The 25,217-nt window shown below is 42.3% G+C and overlaps 1 pseudogene; it reads right to left on the bottom strand.

The window, feature by feature from the left end:
• Positions 1–12,686: 12,686 nt before the first annotated feature.
• LOC133070875 (U6 spliceosomal RNA) lies at positions 12,687–12,786 on the bottom strand (annotated as a pseudogene).
• Between the last annotated feature and the right edge of the window lie 12,431 nt (positions 12,787–25,217).

Raw genomic sequence — 25,217 nt, 5'->3', positions numbered from 1 at the left:
TGCTTAACTTCTCTGTGCCTCATTTTCCACACTGATAAAATGGAAGTGAGACTTTTTTTTTTTCCCAGTAAATTTGTGTTGCTTATCTGTTTTATTTTATTTTATTTTATTTTGGCCATGCCACAAGTCCTCTGGGATCTATTTCCTCTGTGTGCATGTGTGCTAAGCCACTTCAGTTGTGTCGAACTCTTTTTGACTCCGTGGACTGCAGCCCACCAGGCTCCTCTGTCCATGGGATTCTCCAGGCAAGAAGACTGGTGCGGGTTTCCATGCTCTCCTCCAGGGGATCTTCCCAACCCAGGGATCGAACCCACTTCGTTTACATTTCCTGCATTGGCAGATGAGTTCTTTACCACTAGCGGTGGTGAGGAGGGGCAATAGAATCTAACCCAGGCATTCTGACTCTGATGCCCAAGGTATTGGTCACTCCTGGACACTGCCTCTCTAAAGGACATGTGGGTTACTGGGTGTTGCTTTAGCAAATTCTAGCACCTCACTGGTGGCGCCAGTGGTAAAGAACCTGCCTGCCCATGCAGGAGACATAGGAGACACGGATTCGATCCCTGGGTCAGGAAGATCACCTGGAGAAAGGCATGGCAACCCACTCCAATATTCTTGCCTGGAGAATCCCATGGACAGAGGAGCCTGGTGGGCTACAGTCCATGGGGTCGCAAAGAGTCGGACTCGAATGAAGGGACTAAGCACTCAAGCCCACAGCTGCCTCACTGACCGGGCAGTGCTATTGAACTACAGTTCCCAGCATGCAACAGGTCTACCTTCTTAACCCTTTCCTCACTGAAAGTTCCTCACAGTCTTGGGTAAAAAGTTTTTTAATGGCAAATGTGGTGAAATCCGGTTTCCCTATATCATGATTATGCAATGGAAGCATGAATGCAGAAATCAGTGGGAGTTGATAGAGGAGAGGGTAAGATTCTAGGTTAAAATATCCTCTACAGTTTTTAGTGTTTGAAGGAAAACATTGGAGATTATCATGGGAAGGGCTGCTTTTAATTTAGAAATGTGTACCGGGAAAATGGCAATAAGGGTGTTTAAAGCACCCATTCTCAAACTCGGCTGCACTTTGGAATCACCTAGAGAGTTAAAAAAGATACTTAATGCTTAGGTTACATTCCTAGAGGTTCTGATATGATTAATCTGAAGTGTAACCTGGACCTTGAGACTTTAAAAATCGCATTAAATTCTAAAGTACAGCAAAATTTGAGAACTGTTTTCGAAGGGAAATATTCAGATGTGGTCATAAAGATGAATCAAATTGTGACTAGCTCAAGGAAGCTTTAAGAAAAATGAGGGAGACAGACTAGACTCTAAAAGCGGTGGTTCTCAGCCCTGGCTGTACATTAGGATCACTTAGGAAATGGTTGTTTTTTGTTTTTTAATACAGATATCTAACCCCAGACCAATTGAATTAAAATCTCTGGGGACTTATTGTAGTGCTGAAGCAGCCCCAGAACAGTGGTTCTCAAAGTGTGTTCTCAGATCAGCAGCACCAGCATCACCCAGAAACTGGTTAGAGATACAAATTCTTGGGTTTCTGGGGTGGGGCCCAGCAATCTGTGTTTTCACAAGGCTTCTGGGTGATTCTGATACACTTTCAAGTTTTGAGAACCCCTGCCTTGGGTAGACTCCAGGCCGGAACCTGGTTTGACATGCTCACCAGCAAGTCTAGCAAAGTGTTAGAATGTGCTTTTCCAGTCTGTTAGGTTAATGGCGCTCAATGAACTACACCTCCAGTGTCCATGCGCTGCGCCCCCTCCCCTGGAAGCCAGACTGGTTCTCCTTAACCAACAAAATGTGGCAGAAGTGACACTGTTCCAGTGCCAGGCCAGAGTTCTAAGAAGACACAACAGCTCCTGCTTTGGGGGTTTTAGGAACCCTGAGATTCGATGTAAGATGTCGGGCTCCTTGTGAAAAGGCCATATAGAGAGGTAGAAATCCTGCGTCTGTAAAGAGAGATCCTGTCTCCTTAGCCTCCGGGCTGAGTTCAGCCCCAAATAGATCCACCAGGTGAATGCAGCCACTGAGTGAGTGACCGCTGGCAAGACCAGAAGAAACTTCCAACTGAGCTCAGACTGGATTGAAGAACTGTGAGCAAATAAAATGATTGCTGTTTGAAACCAGTAAGTCTGGGGTGGTTTGTTAATGCAGCAACAGGAGAAAAAAAAAAAAAGAAAGAAAAGAAACACTGCTCAGTAAATAGTTGCTGAACTAATGTGTGAAAGTGCTATAGGGACATGGAGCTGGAACCTAGCTCTCCTTTATCAAAGGAGGAAAAACAGGAGCTGGAGAGAAAGAAGGAATATACTATCCAGCTGATGAAGAGGGTGGCTAAGAAGGGAATTTTAACCAGATGCCGATGATGCTGTCCTCACGCCCAGACAGCAAACGTTCACAATGCCCAGCCAAGAATAGAACAATTACAGGTACTCACTCGCTTTTAAAAATTGTATTTTATTGAAGTATCATTAATTTACAATATTGTGTTAGCTTCAGGTGTAAAACAAAGTGATTCAGTTACCACATACATAAATTTTAAAAAATATATATTCTTTTTCAGATTCTTTGCCATTTTATGTTACCACAAGACATTGAATAGAGTTCCCTCTCCTATACAGAAGGACCTTGTTGTTTATCCATCCTGTATGTAATGGTTTGGATCTTCTAATCCTAAACTGCCAATCCATCCATTCCCCCAAGCCTCTTCCCCACTGGCAACCACGAATCTGTTCTCTAGGTCTATAAGTATGTTTCTGTTTCATAGATAAATTCATTTGTGCCATACTTTAGATTCCATATGTAAGTGATATCAAATGGTATTTGCTTTTCTCTTTCTGAATTACTTCACTTAGTACGATAATCTCTAGGTCCATCCATGTTGCTGTAAATGGCATAATTTCATTCATTCTTTCTATGACTGAGTAATATCCCATCGTATGTATGAACCATGTCTTCTTTATCCGTTTATCTGTCAGCGGACATTCAGGTGGTTTCCACGTCTTGGCTGTTGTGAATAATGCCACTATGATCACTGGGATGCATGTATCTTTTCAAATTTACAGTTTTCTCTGGATATATGCTCAGGAGAGGAATTGCAGGATCATATGGCAACTCTATTTTTAGTTTTTTGAGGAACCTCTATAGTGCTGCACCAATCCCACCAACAATGTAAGAGGTTTCCCAAAGGTGTTAACTCTAGCTACCACATATTGAATACTGATTATGTGCCGGGCATATAGATAAAGCATTTTCCCTATCTTAGTGTTCACTAACAATATTATATATAATATAACAATATGATATTATATATCATAATATATAAATGACATATAATATTGTGTTATGTAATTATGTATTTGAATAATATTTTGCTTCTTCTTAACAAGTTTGTATGGTAAGTATTATTATCATCCCATTTTACAGGTTAGGAAATGAAAGTCATATAGCTACTATTAATTCTGACTCAACCCATATTTGTCTGATTCCCAAATTTAAGCTTTTAAGCCCACAGTAGGGCCAACCTATTCAGAAAAACTGTGAGAAGCTCAGTTTTGAAAGGTGATAACAGAGAAGAGTTACTACCTGCCATTGATTGCAAATAAAATGTGCTCTTTTTAGCACAGGAATGCATCTCCAATTTTAGGATAGAGGTCAATGAAAAAATAGACTGCATATTACAGCTAAATGTAAATGTGATGGTAGATCACATCTATTTGGTAAAACAAAGGAAACTAGTAGTTAATCTTAGGCCCAGCCATCTGTAATGAAGAGTAGTTAGATACTTAGGCATTCTGAGAAACTTAGCCCCAAATTCTCAATCCCGAAGTGCGCTACTTAAGCAGAGTTAAGAAAAGACAGGCCAGATGCAAGCCAGACCAGAAGAGCTTTTCTGGCCTGAAGCTCTTCAAGACTACAGAAAGGTTTTTTTTGACCACTTCTTCTAAAATTGTTCTGACATAAGCTTCAGTGTCTTCTGTGGGAAGCATCTCACAATTTCCTTTATCAATTCAGTGTGCCAATGCTTCCTTGGTGCATCAGAGCCAAGTACAAGGGAGGGGAAGTCAGTGGGCTCCTAGGGGGCTTGGAATTATTTACCTGCCCCCTTTTGATTTCTCTTCATTCATTCCTTAGTTCAGCATGTACTTGTGAATACAGTACTATGCACCACACAGTGGGGAAGGCCAGGTAACACAAGACAAAGTCTCTGTCTTCAGAGAGTTCTGTAAACCCATGAGCTAGAAGCAAATGGAATGAATACTTGGATTACAAGATCGCAGACAGGAACTTCCCTGATGGTCCACTGTCTAAGGAACTTCCCAGGTGGCACTAGTGGTAAAGAATCTACCTGCCATTGCAGGAGACATAAGAGACCCAGGTTCAATCTCTGGGTCAGGAAGATCCCCTGGAGTGGGGCATGGCAACCCAATCCAGTATTCTTGCCTGGAGAATCCCATGGACAGAGGAGCTTGATGAGCTACAGTCCACGGGGTTGAGAAGAGTCAGACATGACTGAGCGACTTACTAAGACTCTGTGCTCCCAATGTGGGGTGCCTGGATTGGTTCCCTGATCAGGGAACTCGATCCCACATGCTGCAACAAAGATTCTGCATGCCACAACTAAAACCTGGCACAGCCAAATAAATAAGTAAATGTTTTAAAAAATTTTTTAAAGATCACAGACTGCCACTGATGCTGCTGCTGCTAAGTCACTTCAGTTGTGTCTGACTCTGCGACTCCATAGACGGCAGCCCTACAGGCTCCTCTGTCCCTGGGATTCTCCAGGCAAGAACACTGGAGTGGGTTGCCATTTCCTTCTCCAATGCATGAAAGTGAAAAGTGAAAGTGAAGTCTCTCAGTCGTGTCCGACTCTTAGCGACCCCATGGACTGCAGCCTACCAGGCTCCTCCATCCATGGGATTTTCCAGGCAAGAGTACTGGAGTGGGGTGCCATTGCCTTCTCCGCAGACAGCCATAGTCCCTTCTTATTCTTTCTCTGTTTATTTGGCAGGCTGCCATAGGATTGTGGAATCTGATAGATCTGAGTTCCAACCCCAACATTGCCACTCCTGGCTGTGGGTCTTGGTCAAATCACTTACTTTCTCTGGGTCTCAATTTTTTTCTATGTAAAATGAGATTAATAATGCTGACCTCACAGGCTTTTGTCAAAGGCTGGGTGAAATTCTGTCAATGAAAGCATTTGAGATGAGTAAGTTATCAAATAAGTATGAGGGGTTGTGATCTTATTTACTGAGTTGAATTCTACCTTCCCTCCCCAGCTGGTTCTTGTCTCTGATTCTTCCTCCCTGTTTTCTTTCCCTTTGTTGTAAGGATACCCAAAATTTGTTTTAATTAGGTGTGGTAAGACATGCAGGCACATGGGAGAGGGAGGCAAGCTCAAGATGGAAGGATATATATATATATATATATATATATATATGTGTGTGTGTGTGTGTGTGTGTGTGTGTGTGTGTATAACTATGACTGAAAGCAATTATTCTCCAATTAAAAGAAAAAGATATGCAGACATGGAAATGACCATCATAAAGGAAGTTGTGATACTCAGTTTCCTGAAGTATAGAACAGGAGGCACGGCGCACCATGCAGAGGGGCCGGATGGGGAAGCACTCGGGTCGGTCAGGAGGCAGAGGAGGTGAAGAAAAAAGTGGACAAGAGCTTTACTGCACTAGTTTGAATAATCTCAGTGGGCTTTGGGGCATCAGAGCTGTCTCTAATAATCTGGCACCTGCCCCTGAGTTGATTAGTGGTCCGGGATGTGAGAGCCCACTAGAGGAGGTTGTTGGAAATATGGACTCTGCATTGATTGGTTTGCATGTGAAAGATTTGTTCACAGGTGAGTCATTTACTATCTCTAGGAATTGGCTAACCCTGGGAGGGGCAGTCTCTCCAAAGTCATCAAGGGCCCGAATGTCAAACTATCAGAATAAAAAAAATAAAAAGACATACTTAATACCCCTTTCTAGCCACTCCTCAATAGGAAGCAACTGACTGGGCTCTAAGAGAACCGGGAGCAGCATGGAAGCTGCTGGGTAACTACCCCATTAGGAGTGGTAGTCTGCAAGGAAGAGAGAAGGAGGGTCAGTGAACCCAGTGGAATTTCAGCCCAGGCACTACCTAGTTTACCAAGATTTCAAGCCCATCACAGAGTGAAACCTAAGTAAACAGGATGAAAGGCAGCAAACTATACTGCTTATGAAAACCTCCTTGAAGGCAGGACCCACGATTTATTTTTTTATTTCCCTGGTTGAATAATCATTCAATAGCAAAAGCAGCTAAAATGGCTTTATGAAAGAGAAAAGAGAACTGTGGACTGGTACTTTTCTTTACTTCTTAAAAAAAAAAAAAAACAACTTTATTTTGCTCAATTTTTATTCCCAAAGTTAAGTATACTGAATTTGCACATTTTCATAATAGTCTTAAGTTTTTAGTAGAAACAGAATTAGCTGTGGATTGGAGACCATTGCTTATGTCCACAAATGAAAAGCCCCTTCTGGCTCATGCTTGTGGAAGAAATTGAACCAGCCATGCTTTCTTTCCCTGGTTAAATTTTCAGGGGAGGCAAAAAAGTGTAATTGATGATGAAGGTGATGATGATGATGATAATTAACATTGATGATGACTTCACACATTTATAATGTGCCAGTCTCTGTTGTAGGTGCTTTAGAACCATTACTCCATTTAATCATTAACATACACAGTTTGGCTATTATTGACTCCCAGTTTATAAATGAGTTACCTAAGGCACAGAGGCTAAGCAGCCAACCTCCAAGATTAAGAGATTAATCTGACTCTAAACTGAGGCATTCCATGCTCTTAATCACTCCACAGCACTGTCTCCTTCCTTCAGAGTGATTTCTTCAAACAAAGATGATCTCAGCTTATTCATACCATTGCAGGCAAGAGCTGCGTAAGTACAGAATCTCAGTGGGGTGATGTGTATTGAGCCTTTGTGCTAGCCTGGGTGTGTAACCGGGGTTGATCCTTGGAAGAGCTGTGGCATATGGAAAGTTTGTCTCTGGGGCATGGAAGGAAGGAAAATGGGCTAAGATCTGGTCTGCTATGGGTGAGTTGTGTGTCCTTGGGCACAGCTCTTGACATCTTCTTATTTTCAAAGGAAGCTGTTGGGTATGATGATCTTTAAGGATCCCATCCATGTCAACTGCCTCTGCCAGAAATGCTATTGGAGGGTAGATTATTGGAAAGGCAAAGAGAGTGTTGAGCAGGTTCTTGAACATCCAAACATAAGTAGATAATAGCTGTTTGGGTGCCCTGCTTGCCTGCTCAGTGGCTCAGTCATGTCCGATTCTTTGTGACCACATGGGCTGCAGCCTACCAGGCTCCTCTGTCTGTGGGATTTCCCTGGCAAGAATACTGGAGTGGATTGCCAGGGGATCTCCCTGACCCAAGAATCAAACCTGCATGTCCTGCATCTCCTGGATTGGCAGGCATATTCTTTACACTGGGCCACTTGGGAAGCCCTAGTTGGGTGCCCTGAGGAACCTAGCGCTTAAGTTGCCTCCTGCTTTATGTTGCGCCATATGCCTGCAGCTGGCGAATGGATAACATCACTCACAGTTATTCATAGATGCTCAGAAAACCTGAAAAGAAGAAAGGAATAAGTATTTAATGAGAAAAATATTACAGGAGACACTGGGGAGAGCAGGGTAAAGGGGGAGGACTTTCCATTGTTTTGGTCTGAGAATACGACAGTGGATATCATCTAAAGACAGTACTGCCCTCTTAGGAAGTGTTTGGAAATGGAGAAGGGCATTTCTGCTCTCACCCTGGCTGCGGTTGTTGGACTGGAAACACTAACATCCTGAAACTCTTGGGACCTCCACCACACACACAAGGAAGAATTGTCCAGGCCAGAATGCTTGGAGCATTCCCACTGAGGAAGAATAAAAGAAGTTCTCAGAGTGGGGAACATAAAAAACTTCTTTGTGCATTTTTCTGAACATTAATCAATAATCCATTAACTCAGGGAAGCTGAATGCTCTTCACAGAATCCAGAACAAACTGACAGATAGCCTCTGGTAAGAATTCTGGAGACGCTGCTTGGCCTTGGACAAGGCATTTCATTTCCTCGGTCCTCATTTTCTCCATCCTTATAGCACTAACTTTCTATAAATTCCTAATTCCTCTCATCAGAAAGGAGAAACACCTTGTAAAAATCAAGGTTTGGAAAGCCTTTGTTTTTCCCATTTTGTGTATGGTAGATACCATACTGCGATTAACCGAAATGCATATGGCAAAGTTTAAATATGAAATATACAGTTGCATACTTTATTGACTGTACCAACTATAGTTAATAACACTGTGTTGTGCATTTGGAAGGTTCTAAGAGAGTAGATCTTTTAAGTTCTTATTACAGGAAAAACATTTTTGTAACTATGTATAGTGACAGATGTTAAGTAGGCTTCTTGTGGTGGTCATTTTGCAGTATATACAAATATGGAATCATGTTATACACCTGAAACCATACAACTTTATATGTCAATTATTTCTCAATTAAAAAAGAGTATATAGAAGCAAGTGATCTCAGATGATTTTTGATAAAGTATGATTTTAACTATTTAGCATGTTCTCTGGAGATATATTTGAATTTTTCAGAACCAAACAACAAAAGTGCATACAAAACCGTGGTAGGGCACCCCTCCTACTGGCTTTAAAAAAAAAAGGATGTTAGGACATGAAACAAGCCTAATTCTATGTTTCAAGCAAGGTGAATACAATTGGGCCAGAAGGCAGTGAGTCTGAGAGGTGTTGCCCAAAAAGGGACTTGCTTATTAGAATGTAAAGTTGAAAATATGATTATTCTTCTTCCTTCTTCTTCTACTTTATACCTGAATTATTCCCCAAATACTTATTAGTAGTTATTTTTTTTCTCAAAAGAGACACTCCTTCATTCTTTCAAGACTACTGACTGCTTTTTTTGTTTGTTTTGCTTTATGATTCTGAAATTAAGAGAAAAAGCATGTAACTCAGCTGCTCATGCTGGAAACTTAAACTTCATGATGTTGGATTTCAGGCTTGTTGGTTTTGTCTTATCCCTTTTGAAAGGCTCAGTTTTACTTGGCTTTATACTCTCATTCTGGAAGAACTAAGAGCTTTACATTGCTGCCTGTGACTTGTGGCCTATATTATACTCATTTGTTTCAGTAGAAATGATGACCCAAGAAGGTTGGAATTTGACCCCAGAAAATGAGAAGGGAATGACGGAACTCTTTGTTTTTTATTTTTTTAAATTAATTTTTATTGGAGTATAGTTGCTTTACACTGTTGTGTTAGTTTCTACTCTACAGCAAAATGAATCAGCCACACATACACATACATCCCCTCCATTTGGGGCTCCCTTCCCCTTCAAGCCATCACAGTACATTGAGTAGAGTTCCCTGGACTACACAGTAGGTTCTTATTAGGCATCTGTTTTATGTGTGTGTGTTAGTTGCTCGGTCATGTCCGACTCTTTGTGACCCCATGGACTGTAGACCACCAGGCTCCTCTGTCCATGGCATTCTCCAGGTAAGAATACTGGAGTGGGTTGCCATGCATTTCTCCAGGGGATCTTCCTGACCCAGGGATCGAACCAGGATCTCCTGCATGGCCCACAGATTGTTTACCATTTGAGCTACCCAGGAAGCCCTATAGATACTATCTATTTTATACTTAGTATCAATAGTGTATATGTGTCAGCCCCAATCTCCTAATTCTTCCCATCCCTGCTTGACCTACTTGAGCCCAACTTGAGCCACTAGGACGCAAAACTTGGAAAGAAGGCAAAGGGAGGGCAGTCTGTCTTCTCAGTGTCAGAATGAAACACTCTGCCAGGCCTACCAAGAATTATTGAATGATCTAGGCTGAAGAGTGGACCTGTGCTTGAGTTTCTGTTTACTATTAGCCAAAGACCACTTTGAAGTTACAACAGAACCTATAAAGTTGTACCCAGCAGAGATATAAATGAATTCTGAAAGGTAGAAAGGATAATCCTCAAATTATGGTTCTATTGCTTGTAGGGCAAGCAATTTTGTATCTAATCCAACCATCTTATGTCAACAGTCTTTCTTCAATGCTATATAATTACAATTCCTCTCATTCTTTTTGGAATCAGTTTTACTACCCTTCACTAGTGAATTTAGTAAATCTCCAACATGTGTTCATTCTATGTTTAAGAGTCATATTTTTGACTTATAGAAGAGTATACTTTGACAAGTACAAAGAATTCTAGTATTTCTAGAATATAAAGATCGTACTTTAAGGTATATAAGGCCTTCTTGGATTGTAATTTGCTTTTTTATTTATAGGTTTTATCTGTTTCCATATTAGCAGTTTTAAAGCCCAAAGGTTCAAGAAGCACACTAATCTGTTGGTTACAGAAGAATTTGATTCCCTCATTGGGCAGAACAAACCTGAAGCCAAATGTCAGGTTGGTTTTCACCTTTTATTTACTCCTTCTCACCTTCCTGCCTTGTCATAACTGACTGACAGAGCCCTTTAATCTGAATTTATTATTCCAGCTCTTTGTTTCAGATGGTAGGAAATGTCTGATAGGATACAAAGTATGAATGATAGCAAGAGATTCTTCCAAGACCAATTGTTTAGAAATAGGCGATAGAGCTTTAACCTAGTAGATTTTGGACTGTAGTTCTTAGGCTTATCATGGACTAAACTCTGCCTCTCCCTGCTTCTCCTCCCCATAAACACCCTTCAGCCAGAACAACTCCATTTATACGCTGAGATTCAGGTAAGGTTTCATTTGAATGGTCAATTTCTTAGGAGATGTATTTAATCCAAAGAAATGAAGTGTTAATAATGGCGGAGGCAATCATGGTGTTGTGGAAAGAGTCCTGAAGCCAGGACACAGGATAAGTCTTTGCTTTGCCCTTTACCACCTGTATAATCTTGTACAGATGATTTCACAGAGTCTTGAGGTTCATTTTTATAAACCTACCTTGCAAGAGAATTGTGTGATAAGAGAGATCACATAAAGTGATGTGTGATTGTGAAGGGTTGCTATGAACAGCTTTTCAAGCATTGCCAACATGCAACAGAAATGTTTGGGGATCACAGGAGGAGCCCCTAGAACTCCTCAAATCATGCTAATTATAATAGGTGGCCTCTTAGTCATATGGTTATTGATTTTAACTTTAGTGTATGAGCACTTTCTTCTTCATTACCTTAAATTTCTTTTGCACCCGTCTGATTCTCCAGTTTCTAATTGAAATTTGGAAGTTTCATGAAAACTCGACAGGAGCAGTTTTTATGAAATGTTTCCTCCAGTGGAGCAGATTGTGCTGCTCATCCGAGTCAGTTCTCAAACAAATTTAACTCTCAGCCCTGTAGCCTTCGTACAAGAAGACAGGGAAAGCAAAAATGGAGCTGTGATGAATGGTGCCAACTGGACTGCCTTGTACTTCTGACTCATTTCAGAACCATTATCATGTCAATAGAAGCATCCCCTTTATCCCCATATTTTTTATAAGGGAATGCTATTAGTAGAGCAAGGTCCAGAGAGAAGCAGCCCATTAACACTGAGATCAGGCTTAAAGACAAAAAAAGCAGAGATGGACATCTAGAGATGCCTTGGTCACTGGATGAAAGGGAAAAAGTACCATCAGAAAGATGGGAAAGGAAAAGTCTATGTACCTAAAGTGGGACTGATATCGCACAATAATAAATAGCTGTTACTTGCTAAACATTACTATGTTCCTGACACTATGCTTATAAATAAATTATCTAGTTTGATCCTCACAATTGCCCTATTAGTCAGGGTAGGCTAACTGCCACAGCAAATAATCTCCAAATCTCAGTGACTTAATAAGGTGAAGGCAAATTGGTAACTCTTGTCCTCATCCTCCCCAGGACCTTGGAGTCCTTTTTTTTGCCTCGTTAACCTGTTATTTTTAACTTAGCTTTATAGTAAAGAAACGGAAAAGAAATAAATCATTAAAAAAAATACCATAGCTGTCGATCTTAAATTTTAAATGAGGTTCTTGTTAAACAAAGCAGTAACACTACATCCTATAATTACAACTTTACTTGTATATACAAGAACTGTGTGCAAAGTGCTTTTCAAACTATGAAATAAGACTTTGGAATAGGATACAAATGATTATCCCTAGGATTTAGTTATCTCCAACTGCTTGTAATGAATCACAACTGCTTACATTCTTACTTTGCGTCTTATTTACTTATGTACTAAGAGACGGCAAAAGGAGAAGAGGGCAGCCGAGGATGAGATGGTTAGATAGCATGGCTGACTCAATGGACCTGAATTTGAACAAACTCAGAGAGATGGTGAAGGACAAAGAAGCCTGGTATGCTGCAGTCCATGGAGTCACAAAAAGTCGGACACAACCTGGCAACTGAACAGCAACAACATACTGAGAGAAAAACCACCATTTTCTGATACCAGATTGATAGCTAATTTTTGAAAATAATTCCCAATCCGCAGGTCTAAAATTTTATTTTTACATATAGTTCAGTTACTGGCTTCACTTTCCCCCTAAATAAATAGAGGACAGCTTTTAAAAAGCAAATATTAGCAGATCTCTTTAGACAGACGCATTTCGATCAAGATGGGGTTTTTTAAAATCAGTTTTTATATAAGAAAAAAGGAAAGAACAGTCTTCAAGAAAGCAAATTGTATTCTTAAAAATATGGAATGTTTCCTGGATTTGCATACCATCATTGTGCAGGGCCACGCTAATCTTCTCTCTATCATTCCCGTGTTAGTATATGTGCTGCCATCACTTTGTTGAATCACATGCTCACTTGCACGTGGAGTTCTGTATCCTCCAGCAGGTGAGGAGAGAGGGAGAGGGTGTACAAGGGGAGGGTCCCATGGGAAGGTTCTTAACGGTCAAGGCCTGGATATAGAATGTATCACTTCTGCCTGCATTCCATCAACCAGAGCTCAGTCAGATGGCCCTACCTAACTGCAAGGGAGGCTGGGAAATGTCCCCTAGGCATCTAACCAAGAGGAAAAGGAAACAAGGCTTGGTGAACACATAGTCTCTTCTGTAACAATTCATTGCTCCCATTTTACAGATGAAACTGAGTTTTGGACAAGTGAAGTAACTTGCCTAATAGCACATAGCAAGTGAGTGGTAGAACCTGGATAAGTTCTTGGTATGATACATCCTTGGTAGATCCCAAGAACATGACTGCTGCTCTGCAAGACCACAGAAGTGGTGGTGATAAGTTTTGATTTCTTGCCCCAAGTCTAAAATGTGGTACAAATGGCATCTTTCCAGGGTATCTTTATATCCCAAAGAAAGAATGGCTACTTTTAAAAATGTTGACCCCTCTGTATTCCCCTATGTTCATCAATTTTAGACCCACCCAAAATGGCCTTGCCTTTCTATGACATCCCCAGCTCCCTGCTCCTGAATAAATTCCATGGAAATTTCTTAGTTGAATGAAGTTTGCTTCATGAAATGTCCAGCTGAATGATGGTTGCTTGATGCCAAGATTACCCGGTATCTCACTGAGGAGAAGGCTCAGGCTGGTGATGTGCTAATGGGCAGCAATGTGAGGGGTAGATGCCTGGGCAGCCCCCTCATTGGGGAATCATCATGTATATTGGACTCACAGATTTCAGGGCTGGCTGCTGGATTGGTGTCCACCATGAGGAGCCACTAGAGGAAAATGATGACAGAATGGGAAATAATACTTTGAATGGCAGGCCAAGTATGGCATCTTTGTCAAGCCATTCATTGTGACAGAAGGAGACTTCCCTTTGGAGGACTATGGGTTGGATAAGATGTGATGCCCAAGGAAGGACACACCCCTGCCCCAAGTTCTGACCATCCATCAGCCCCTCCCTATGTGTACCCACAACCTCTTCCCTGACCCCATTTTTATTTTATTCACCTTTCCCTTGCCGTTGTTTTTTGAGACCTGTGCATTCAACGTGCCAGAAACCTGGGGACAAAAACCTAGTCTGTCTTTAGTGATACTATTTGTTTTCCTAGTATGTCCATCTCCACTTCCTCCTCCCCATCCTTGGGGTTCTGTTCAAATGTTATCTCCTTGAACTCAAGCTTGGAGATTTTAGGCTCTCCAGGGAGAAGAGACTCAGGAAAGCGTTCTGGAAAAAGTATAAAGCTGATGCTGGTCCTGCTGATCCAATCACCAGGTACTGTGGACATGCCTTAGGAACAAGGTTGCTCTGTGTGTATGAGTGTGTGTAAACTGAAAGCTCTGTACCACATGTGTGCTGTAATACCAGAAGCACAGGTCTGTTTGGTGCAGAGGTTGCAAGGGTGGGCATGGACCCAGAGAAAGAGGCACCATCTCTCGACGCTCCCTAAGCATCTCTTAGGGATGTCAGTAGTTGTCTGTTTTGGTGTTGTATCAATATCCAAAAGGAACAGATGCTCACTCTAGACAACTGACCTTTACTTCCTCTGCATTAATGTAAAGCAGTACAGACAGCAGAGCCCCTTGGTGCGCTGACCCAACTTTCTGGTTTCTTCTTCTGTCAGGCAACATTAACTAATTAACAGTTAATAGGTTAAGCACTTTGGACTCTGTTCTCCTGGAGCTCTTGTTCTTCTTATTCCGGTCTCAGAATCTCTCCTTTGTGGGTATCTGGCTGTGTTAGAGGGAATTCAAAAGCAGTTTAACATTTCTCCCTGAACAGAACAGCAGAAATCAGTACGGAAAGAAGGAAATTGCTACTTTGAAACCTACAAATGGAAGGATGGCTATCTTTGTTTCACATCTATTTTTCACATGTGAGAAGCAGTCAGCTTCACTGATTATGTACTGTTGAGGATGACCTTTCCATTTTTCTGTCTCGGAAACCTGTAATTTAATGTGAAGCATCTATTGGTGGGCTGATAGTACAAAGACTTCTCAGGATAATGTGCTTGATTTTCCCCCTTGAGATCAATTCATGTTTATTAAGTGTCTTTTATGAAAGTGGCATGGAACAAGGTGCTTCACATGCATTATCTCATTTAGTCTCATGTAAGCCTCTCAGTTGCCTCTGATGTAGCATCATTAGCCAGCGTTTTCAGACAGGATAAAAGGGAACAAGGAAATGTTCACTCAGGGCTCTGAAAGTGCTAAATCACTTCCAGGGGAAGAATACACTTACTGTCTAGTTTCTATTTGATGGCGTTCAATAAATTTCTTTAATATTAATACCTACTTCACATTTGCATAATCCTTTCAACTTTTCAAAGCACTGTCATCTCGTTCACATGTCAACTGATGCTCATGCTATCCTGTACTGATAGTGGTCGAGAACTATTTGATGGCATCTTTTTTTTTTTTTTTCAGCCTAAATCTCTGCAGAGCAGCTTGCTTTGGTTGCCATAGCTAAGGTTCAGGATGAAGCCAATAGAAATCTTGCTTTCAGAAATCAAATCCACATTTTCATTTACAGGGTCTCCCTGGGAGGGTATGATCGGTACAGCAATGCACATTGGTCCTCACCTACCAGAGCTGATTGCCCTGGTTACATATGCCCCCTAGATTTTAGAAATTTAAGTGTCTTTACTACCCTGTCCTTGTTGGGATCTTCCTTCCAGTTTGCCCCAGTTAGTGACAGCCAAAAAGAAAGAAAGAAAGAAAAATAAGAAGGAAAAAAGAGGTTTGTGTGCTTGTGCAATGAGGTGCATTTATTCTAAAAAAATCCAGAATCCAGCCTAACTAAAGCAGGGAGGGAGTGACAGCAGATGAAGCATAGAGCAGGTGCTTACTTAATTGCTGCAGCTGGTGCCAAGTATTTGGCATAATTTTTCTCCTCATTTCCAATTATTGGCACTGGTGCTTACTTTCCTTTTTAGCTGGAGCATCTGAGAAGAGTCTAGGAACTGCTCTGCCTCTCTTACGTGTACAGGCAGTTTTCTGACAAATATTCTAAGTGAACACAATCCTGAGGTGTTTTTGTTTGTTTTGTTTTTGCCTCAAAATGACTTGTGGATTATTGAAAGAGAGATTGGGCAAGTTAACATGTTATTTGATTCTGCCCAAATTGCCATGGGTTGAATTTTTAATTTGTTTCCCAAGACTTGACTCAACCTTTCAGACTCATCTGTGTGATTTAGATTTCAGAATTGTAGGTCTGAGCCCATAGCTTCCTTAGGTCTTTTCTTTTCAAAAGTAGGTTGTTAAATTCACCAGTTGAGGTGGCACACCCCTTTTACTATTGGACTTTTCTTCTTTAGGTGATGAAGGGAAATATTGCAAAAATATTAGATGCAAGTTAGTTGATGCCCTGTCATTCCACAAATGTTTATGAAAGGGCCTCCCTGGAGACTGAGTGGGAAAGAATCCACTTGCCAATGCAAGAGACATGGGTTTGATCCCTGGTCCGGGAAGATCCCACATGCAACTATGACTGTGCGCCACAACTACTGAGCCTGTGCCCTAGAGCCCTTGAGCCGCAACTGCTGAGCCCATATGCTGCCAGTACTGAAGCCTGTATGCCCTCGAGACTGGGTTCTGCAATACATGAAGCCACCTCAGTGAGAAGCCCATGCACCGAAACTAGCCCCTGCTCGCCACAACTTGAGAAAAGCTCTCGAAGCAACAAAGACCAAGCACAACCACACTAAATAATAAATTAGAAAAAATGTTTATGAAAAGTGAGCACTGTGTCAGAACCTTATGAAGAACAAACAATTGTTGCCCCAAACAATGCCAAGAACCATGAGGCATGCAAAGATAAATACTCCAAGGTCTTTTCCTTTCAGCAGTTTTGGTCCCTAAGAGAATCGAGACAAGAACAAGGAGCAACACAATGCAGCTCTGAGGGGAGGAACAGCAATACAATTAAGAAAAGCACAGGGATCTATCACTTCTGACGGCAGATATAGCATAAAGGAGAAAGGTCTTCATTCACGCGCCTTAAGGTAATTTAACTTAGTGGATGTGGTTCGATTACTGTATTTAAGGTGATATTTGATTTCTATGCATTTACCTGACCTTTACCCTTTATCTCCTTCTATTGATTCTAATCTGTGTGTGGATATATATATATATATATATATATATATATATATATAATTGTATATATACGTGGCTTCCCAAGTGGTGCTAGTGGTCAAGAACCCACCTGCCAATGCAAGAGACATAAGAGACACAATTTCGATCCCTGGGTCAGGAAGACCCCCTGGGGGTGAGCATGGTGACCTACTCCAATATTCTTGCCTGGAGAATTCCATGGACAGATATGCCTGGCAGGCTACAGTCCAGGTGTCACAAAGAGTCTATCTCTACTACAGCCATTTAGCGCACAAAATAGCACTAGATTAAGAGATCACTTGTGCCGGGGTCCAGCCCCAGCAGGATCCAGGGGAACCCTCAGGATGAACGGCGTCGGCAAATGAGAGAGAGAGAGTGAGACAAAGCTCGGGGCTAAGTCTGAAGTTTATTTTTGCACGGCCCCTTTATACCCTTAACAACATCTTTGGGGGAAGTGCATATTGCTTACACACAGATCATCTCAAAACATTACAGCAACTTGACCTTCAACAGAAACTGGATGTCACCCACATACTTTTCATTCACAAGAGTCTTTCTTATCATTTGGCCTTCAGGCCTGCTAACATTTTATGGCTTGCACCAGGTGTGACTTAAGCAACTTCAGTAGCCGACCCTGTTTTGCTTATAATTAATCTATTTTCTTTCTAATAAGCGTCATCTCTATGGGAACTAGATAGGATTACATTTTTACAGAACAGAAATGCGAAGGACTGCAAAAACAGCAGATATGGCACAAAACAGGCTCTTAGTCTAAAAGTTAACTACCTGCAAGAAGTCGCCAGCTAATCTCTATCTAAAGTATTTTCTAGTAGGCACATTTGTGGCTATCATATTTGTGGAGCTTTTCTCACCCTGCGGAGGGACCTATGCTTAATAGTTTCTTTTGTTAGTGTACTGTGCTTAGGATGTTTAGAACAATCAAGAGCATTTTTTGCAATGAGAGCACATATTTATCAAACAAGTCAGAATGCCAGCAAAAGGGTTTGAATTGAAGCATTTTCTTCATCCCTGGCCCCTTCATAGGGTACCAGCGTCCAGGAGATTTATTAATTAGGGTTTTAAGTTGGTCCTCATTCAGTGAAAGAGGAGCAGGAGAGCTCTCAGCAGGCAACACAAGAATCCGCAGCAGGGCAAGCAAGAACAACAGCAGAAAAGGGGGGAGGATACAGGGTGGGGTAGAGGCCGAGGCCAACCTGGAGGGTCCCTTATCCTAGGCGGCCTTGCCTGTCAGGTTTTTTCCTCGTGACCTCGTCATGGATGGGGACCCGGATGGCCTTGCCTGCCCGGTATTTTCTTCATGACCTCGTCACGGGCGGGACCTCCCATAACGGCTCCCGGCACACTTGGAGGCTTCCTGGTGGCTCAGACGGTAAAGAGTCTATCTGCAATGCTGGAGCCGGGTTTGATCCCTGGGTCGGGAAGATCCCCTGGAGAAGGAAATGGCAACCCACTCCAGTACTCTTGACTGGAAAATCCCATGGACAGAGGAGCCTGGTAGGCTATAGTCCATGGGGTCGCAAAGAGTTGGACACGGCTGAGCGACTTTACCTCCTTACTTTGGAGGCTTCCCAGGTGGTGCTAGTGATAAAGGACCTGCCTGCCAATGCAGGAGATGCAGGAAACATGGGTTCGCTCCCTGGGTCAGGAAGATCCCCTGGAGGAGGGCATGGCAACCTCCTCCAGTATTCTTGCCTGGAGAATCCCATGGACAGAGGATCCTGGCGGGTTACTCCTAGTTTATAGGGTCACAAAGAGTCGGACATGACTAAAGTGACTTAGCACGCACGCAGACACATGTATTTGTGTGTGTGTATATATACAGAAAGATATATAGTACAATTTTGAACTGAAATTTTTTTTAATTTTTGGAACTTTATTTCAGATTGTGTTTCAGGAAGTAGGAATGAAAGAGGAGAGAAAAGCCGTAGTTCAGGGAGGGCATCAGGACCCCTGGGTTCCGGTCTTGTTTCCACCTGGCTCACCTGTATTCCCAGGTCCCTGGGGGCTTAGCCCGGCTGACCCCCAAGGTCCCTTTCAGTCTAAACGGTCTACACGTGATGCCTCCCACCCCATGCTGATGGGAGCAAAGGATACTGGAGGCCTGAGGGTGTATCAGAGGTGCTGGAATTGAGACAGAAAGAGTGGTATTTGGGTGAGACACCTTGGTCTCTCAGCTTCCTATTTAAATGCCACATCATTTGTAGAAAGCCGTTAAATTCAGAGCCACTCACTGTTTACAGGGGACATGGTTAGTTTCCAATGGGTATAGCACTGGCCCTGAAGAGTGTAGAGCATGGCCGAGCAAAAACATGTCTAAAAGACCGACACGCTGGCCGAAGTCTGTGCTGAGTGAGGTCCACAGATAAGCCTTGAAGGCAATGAAGTGAGTTCTGAGGAACAGACAGAAGGAAACTGGGGAAAGTGTGGCATGGGGGACGGCACATCTCTCCGTGGTTCTCTCCTGTTTCATTTCACAGCCAGGAATTGGGCCCAGGCCCTAATCGGCCCCACGCACAGAGGTTGCTGCTGGCCCCCCAACAACCCTCTCCCTTCAGACTCTTCCTGTCCAGTTCACACATCACTGTCCTCCCTCAAACACTCCACTCACCCTGTATGGTGATTTATTATGAGTCCCTGTTACCTGTAGCATCTCATCTTAGCCTGGGGTTCTGGGTCCTTCATCCAGGAAGCATGGTATTATTAAAACAGGTTACCTCGCCTTAGCCTTTGCAGCATTAAAGCTGTGCAATTATTGTTGTGGTTTAATCTCTAAGTTGTGTCCAACTCTCTTGTGACCCTATAGACTACAGCTCACCAGGCTCCTCTGTCCATGGGATTTCCCAGGCAAGAATACTGGAGTGGGTTGCCGTTTCCTTCTCCAGGGAATCTTCCTGACTCAGGGATCAAACCTGCGTCTTCTGCATTGGTAGGTGAATTCTTTACCACTGAGCCACCAGGGAAGCCCTGACTTTTCACAAAATGTTAAACTTCCCTTGCCTTTATTTTCCTTATCTCTAAGATGACTGGGGACTGAGGGCTCCAACTGTAAATGAACTCTTGGAACTGTTGATCTAACATGACGGCCCTGGTCTCACACTGCCTTGGAGTGCCCAGATTCTAATATGTTGGCCCACAGTCCTAGGGGCATCTATAATCTTGGCAGGTCTTGGGTCCCAGGTTTTGGTTTGGGAGATGTCATCATGCTGGTTTTCAAGGCCATCTTCTGGTATTCTCCATAGCATTTCTCTGCTCCAAACAAGTCTGTGGTCTCAGGAGCTCTGAATAAGCCCAAATGTTTCCATCCTGTCTGCTCTGGCTCTGTGCCGCTGCCACCGCCAGAAAGCTGCTTGTGGTCCCCTACATTAACTCACAGCAATTTCCAGATTAAAGCCCAGCTAATCCAGATACCCCTCACAGGTACCTACATCTAAAAACAACAGCCCCTCCTTTCCATGAGGGCAAGTCTGATAGCCATAGCCATGGCCTCAGTGGCCTTTGATAATCTGTGGATTTGAAACTTCCAGTCATTCCCCCAAGAGTGCCTTTTTCCAAACATAATTGTCATCGTGCAGCCATTCAGCATGGTATCATAGATCTTTTCTCTCCTTGTCTCATAGTCTTCACAAGGTGTTAATGAATGCCTTGGGACTCTGCTAACTTTTCCCTTATTATTGTTGGGCAATTAAATGCTTAGTCTTTCAATATCATAAATATCTCAGTATGTGCGTGCGTGTGTGCTTCGGTCGTGCCCAGCTCTTTGCAACCCTATGGACCTTAGCCTGCCAGGCTCCTCTGTCCATACGTCCTGATTTTTGAATACTTTACCTTATTTTCCTAGTCCACTCAGATGCATTGTCATTGTAAAACATAAGCTTCTTTGTGGCGTCTTGTAGTTCTGCAGTCCTTGTGTGTATGTCTGACTCTTGTGCATTCACCTACTTCAGATGTCCCAGACCTCCTTCTCTGTGCCTTCACCTCCACTTACTCCCCCCGCCACCCTTACCGCTCAGCAAGTGGTCTTGCCTAAGTTCTGTCTCGGACATCTCTGACTTTTCTGCTATTCCCTGATTCAGTGGTTCTCAAACTCCAGGTGCACTGAATTGCCTAGAAGACTTATAAAGACACAGATTGCTGCCCCCCTCCCCCTGAGTTTCTGACACAATAGGTCTGTGTGGAGGGAGAGGGAAAGTTGCATTTCTAATACACTGTGGTGGTCCTGATGCTGCTGGACCATGGTCCACACTCAGTAAACTCCTGCTTGGATTCTTTCCTCATGTTTCAGGGGAAATGGGTTAGTTTCCCTAACTTGTATTCCCTGCCTCCCACCCCACCCCACCATCTACCTGCTCTCTGAACCATCTTCCCATCTTCTCCCGGACTAGCTCCTACTCTCAATCTGTTTTCTTCTAGTGCTTTCAATCTGCACCATTGAAACTTCCCTTACTCCATCCTTTAAGAACCCTCCCATCACTGCTATTTTAGTAATACCTTTCTCTTACCATTACCCAGTTCTAACTAGCAGCCCAGATGTCTTTCCTCCTGTTGCAAATTTTTCCTGAGCTTGAACTTGATCTTCATTCATTGCTTCTACTTCTTATCTGTATATTTCCTTTCTAATTCCCAGAAATTTCCCAAGCTGCTCTAAAGAAGCTATCTGGAAATTTAAAAATTACCCTTCTTCCCAAATCAAGTGACCTTTCTTTATTAAGTAATAATAGCAGTTAATGTTCATTAACTTCCACCTGTGTTCCAGGCATTGTACTAAGCACTGCATATATATATATATATATATATGTATATACACACACACACACACATATATATATATATATACACACACATATGTATATACAGGTATATAATCTCATGTGAAGATTATCCTTATATCAATTCTATGTAGAAGGTATTATTAGAGATTTTAAAAAGTTACAGCTCATAGAAGTTAAATAATTTGCCCAACAGTTTAAGCGAAAGAACCAGAATCAGACCCAGCTCTAATTCCAACATCCGATGTGCTTAAACATGACCCTGGAAAATACATCAGAATCTCTGAGCACCTAAAAAAATGACAATTACTAGCTCCAGTGACAGAGGTTCCAAACCAGGTATGGCTGAGGCCTAGGAATCTGAATTTGTAATAACACCCCCCCCCACACACACACACCCACCCCACATGGTTCTGAGGTGGGTTTTCCCAGTGACAGATAGATTTTGAGATGCAGTCCCTCTGTATTGACATAATTGGCCACTTCCTTTCTTTAAACACTTCCCTCAGTTGCTACGATACAACATTTTTCTCTGGCTCTGTGGGCTCTTGAGTCTGGATTTCTCTGTCTCCTGCTTCCTCTCCTGCCCAGATCAATGCCCCAGCTCTGCCCTCCGCCTTCTCCTCCCTCTCCTGACTGTCCCTGTGAGCCCGTCCACTCGCAGCACTCAACTCAGGCAGATGGTTCCCAGCCTTGCCCTTCTCGTGCCAGCATCCTGGAGAGAGTCATAGAGCAGCAGGACATGATTTTGGAACATGATGAACTGTTGCACAGACCGTGGACAAACGGGTGAGGCAGGTGACATTGACTATGGTGCTGCATCACCCCACATCACCCTTGGTCTTTCTTCTGGCCTCGAAGATCCCTATCCTTTATAGCTTTCGAATCAAACCAGTTCAGCAAAAGAGCTGATTATTTTACACAGTTACACTAATGTTTTAATTCTCCCACTCATTTGCATTTTTAAAGCCTTTTTTTCCCTCTTTTTGTTTAACTTGGGTTTAACTGTTGTTCACATGTTGAAGACATTTCAAGCTTCACTTAGCAGATAGGGGGGATTTAGACAGAAACTGGGACCTAAGAGGAAGGGAGGAGGGCCCCTTCTCTTTCCCTTGAAATTGTTTGAACCTGAGACTCAAAGGCAGCTGAAAACACCACTGGAATGGCAAGCCTTGTCCTTCTTGCCTCCTGTGTACCTGGGCAGGTGAAAGTGAAAGTGAAAGTCACTCAGTCGTGTCCGACTCTTTGTGACCCCATGGACTATTCAGTCCATGGAATTCTCTAGGCCAGAAAAAATGGAGTGGGTAGCCTTTCCCTTCTCCAGGGGATCTTTCCAACCCAGGGATCGAATCCAGGTCTCCCGCATTGCAGGCGGATTCTTCGCCAGCAGAGCCACAAGGGAAGCCCAAGGGGTGAAGAGTAATTGCAGCTGCTGCAGACCTGTCCCTAGAAGAGCGGAGGGTATGTGGCTGGCTTCCGGCCATGCTCCACACTCGGAATGGCTGACTTCTCTTCATCTTTCAAGTCTCAGCTTAAATGTTCTCTTCTGAGAAACTAGTCCTGACTCCCTCCTTACTTACATGGGCCCTTCTGGGTGATTCTCTGTGTTGCCAGCTGTTTCCTTTCATTGCATTTATCACAGTTTGTAATTATTGTGCTTATTTATTCACTTGCTCTTTCTGTCCCCATTTGGACAGTAAACCTCAAGAGGATAGAGACCAGTTGGCCTTGTTCCTCACTACGCTTGTAGCATAATGCAGGCTCACAGTAAATATTCAGTGTTTGTAGCCAGAGTGGCTGGATAGCTACACCTCCACCACCTGGCACTTAGTGATTAGTTCTTTACCTGAGCTAACTGCCCCCAGTAGCTATCCCAGCGCTGAAAGACATGAGACGGTTGGAGAACAGCTGGTTCACCTCACCGCTGGGATAACAATACGGGGTGGCCTGCAGGTGGCATTAGGAAAATTTATGACAGACTTTGAAAAAGGCAAAATGAATTACTAGGTATCCTGTCTAGCACCCAATCAAGTTATGAGACTTTCAATGTCTTTGAGCTATTTTATACAACTTTTAAAGTCATACAAAACTGATATCAGTACAAATGATTCCTGTCAGTAGTGATGCAAATGAATTTTGTCTGGTGGAGATACAATTGATTATTGCCCTGTGGATACTGATCAGGTTTGCATCTGTGTGTAAATTTATATTAATTTTCCTGATTGCCTAGATACATGTTCTTTGCATTCTCCTTTGATCTGGGGAGTAACATTTTGCTTATTGCCTTATTACTTAGGTAAGTAAAATCTCTGATGTGTGTTCATTTTATATTTGTACAAGAGTCATGATTTTAGCCTTTAAAAATATTTTTTCAATTGAATTTTATGAAAAGCAAGAACTATCAGGCATCAAAAATGCTATCAAGAAAGTGAAAAACAATCTATATGATGGGCGAAAATATTTTCATATCATTTATCTGAAAAAAGATGAATATCTAGAATCTATAAAGAACTGAAACTCAACAATAACAACAACAACAAAAAACCCAATTCAAAAATAGACAATGCACTTGAATAGACAGTTCTCCAAAGAAGACATAGAATGATGAATGCACATGAAACGATGCTCAATATTATTAGTCATTAGGGAGATCAAATCACACCTACTTCACTTCACACCTACTAGGATGTGATACCACTTCACACCTACTAGGATGGCTATAAATAAAAAAGAAAAGAAGGAAAGGGGGAAATAACAAGTGTTGGTGAGGATGTGGAGAAGGTAGGAATATTAAATGGTAGCTATTGTGGAAAACAGATGGTGATTTCTCAAAGATTAAACATAGAATTCCCATATGACCCAACAATTCTGCTCTTAGATATATATCAAAAGAATTCAAACAGGGACTCAAACAAATGTTTGTATTCCAGTGTTTATAGCATTATTCACAATAGAAAAAGTGTGTGCCTGCCAACAGATGAATGGATAAACAAAATGTTATATAGATCGATAGATAATGATGAATATTATTAAGCCATTAAAAAGCTGTAAACTGGGGCACATGGGCATGTAGATGGTCCTCTGAGCCATGGAAATGACTGATAGCACAAGGAGAAAAGAACACCCAGCCCCAACCCTGCAGAAAATCAGATCCTGAGAAAACATAGAATGAGAAAGAAGGAAAACTTGAGTGTGGTATCATGGAAACCAAGACAGATAGCAGCCTTACTCCTGACGTCTAGCAGCTCACTGTCCAGTGACTTGGGGTCACTTCAGTGACTGCTTAATTCTTGTCCTGTGAGAGGACATCATGCACTAGATAGTACTTCTGTTCATAAACAACATTTTCAACAGCACACTTTATTGTCAAAAATTGTGCAAGATAGATTAGCCTTCAACTAGTGAAGATAAATGAAA

Source organism: Dama dama, chromosome 15 (assembly GCF_033118175.1).
Source record: "Dama dama isolate Ldn47 chromosome 15, ASM3311817v1, whole genome shotgun sequence".
Taxonomy (NCBI): domain Eukaryota; kingdom Metazoa; phylum Chordata; class Mammalia; order Artiodactyla; family Cervidae; genus Dama; species Dama dama.
The sequence above is the reverse complement of the archived record's forward strand: the minus strand, read 5'-3'. Positions and strand labels throughout refer to the sequence as shown.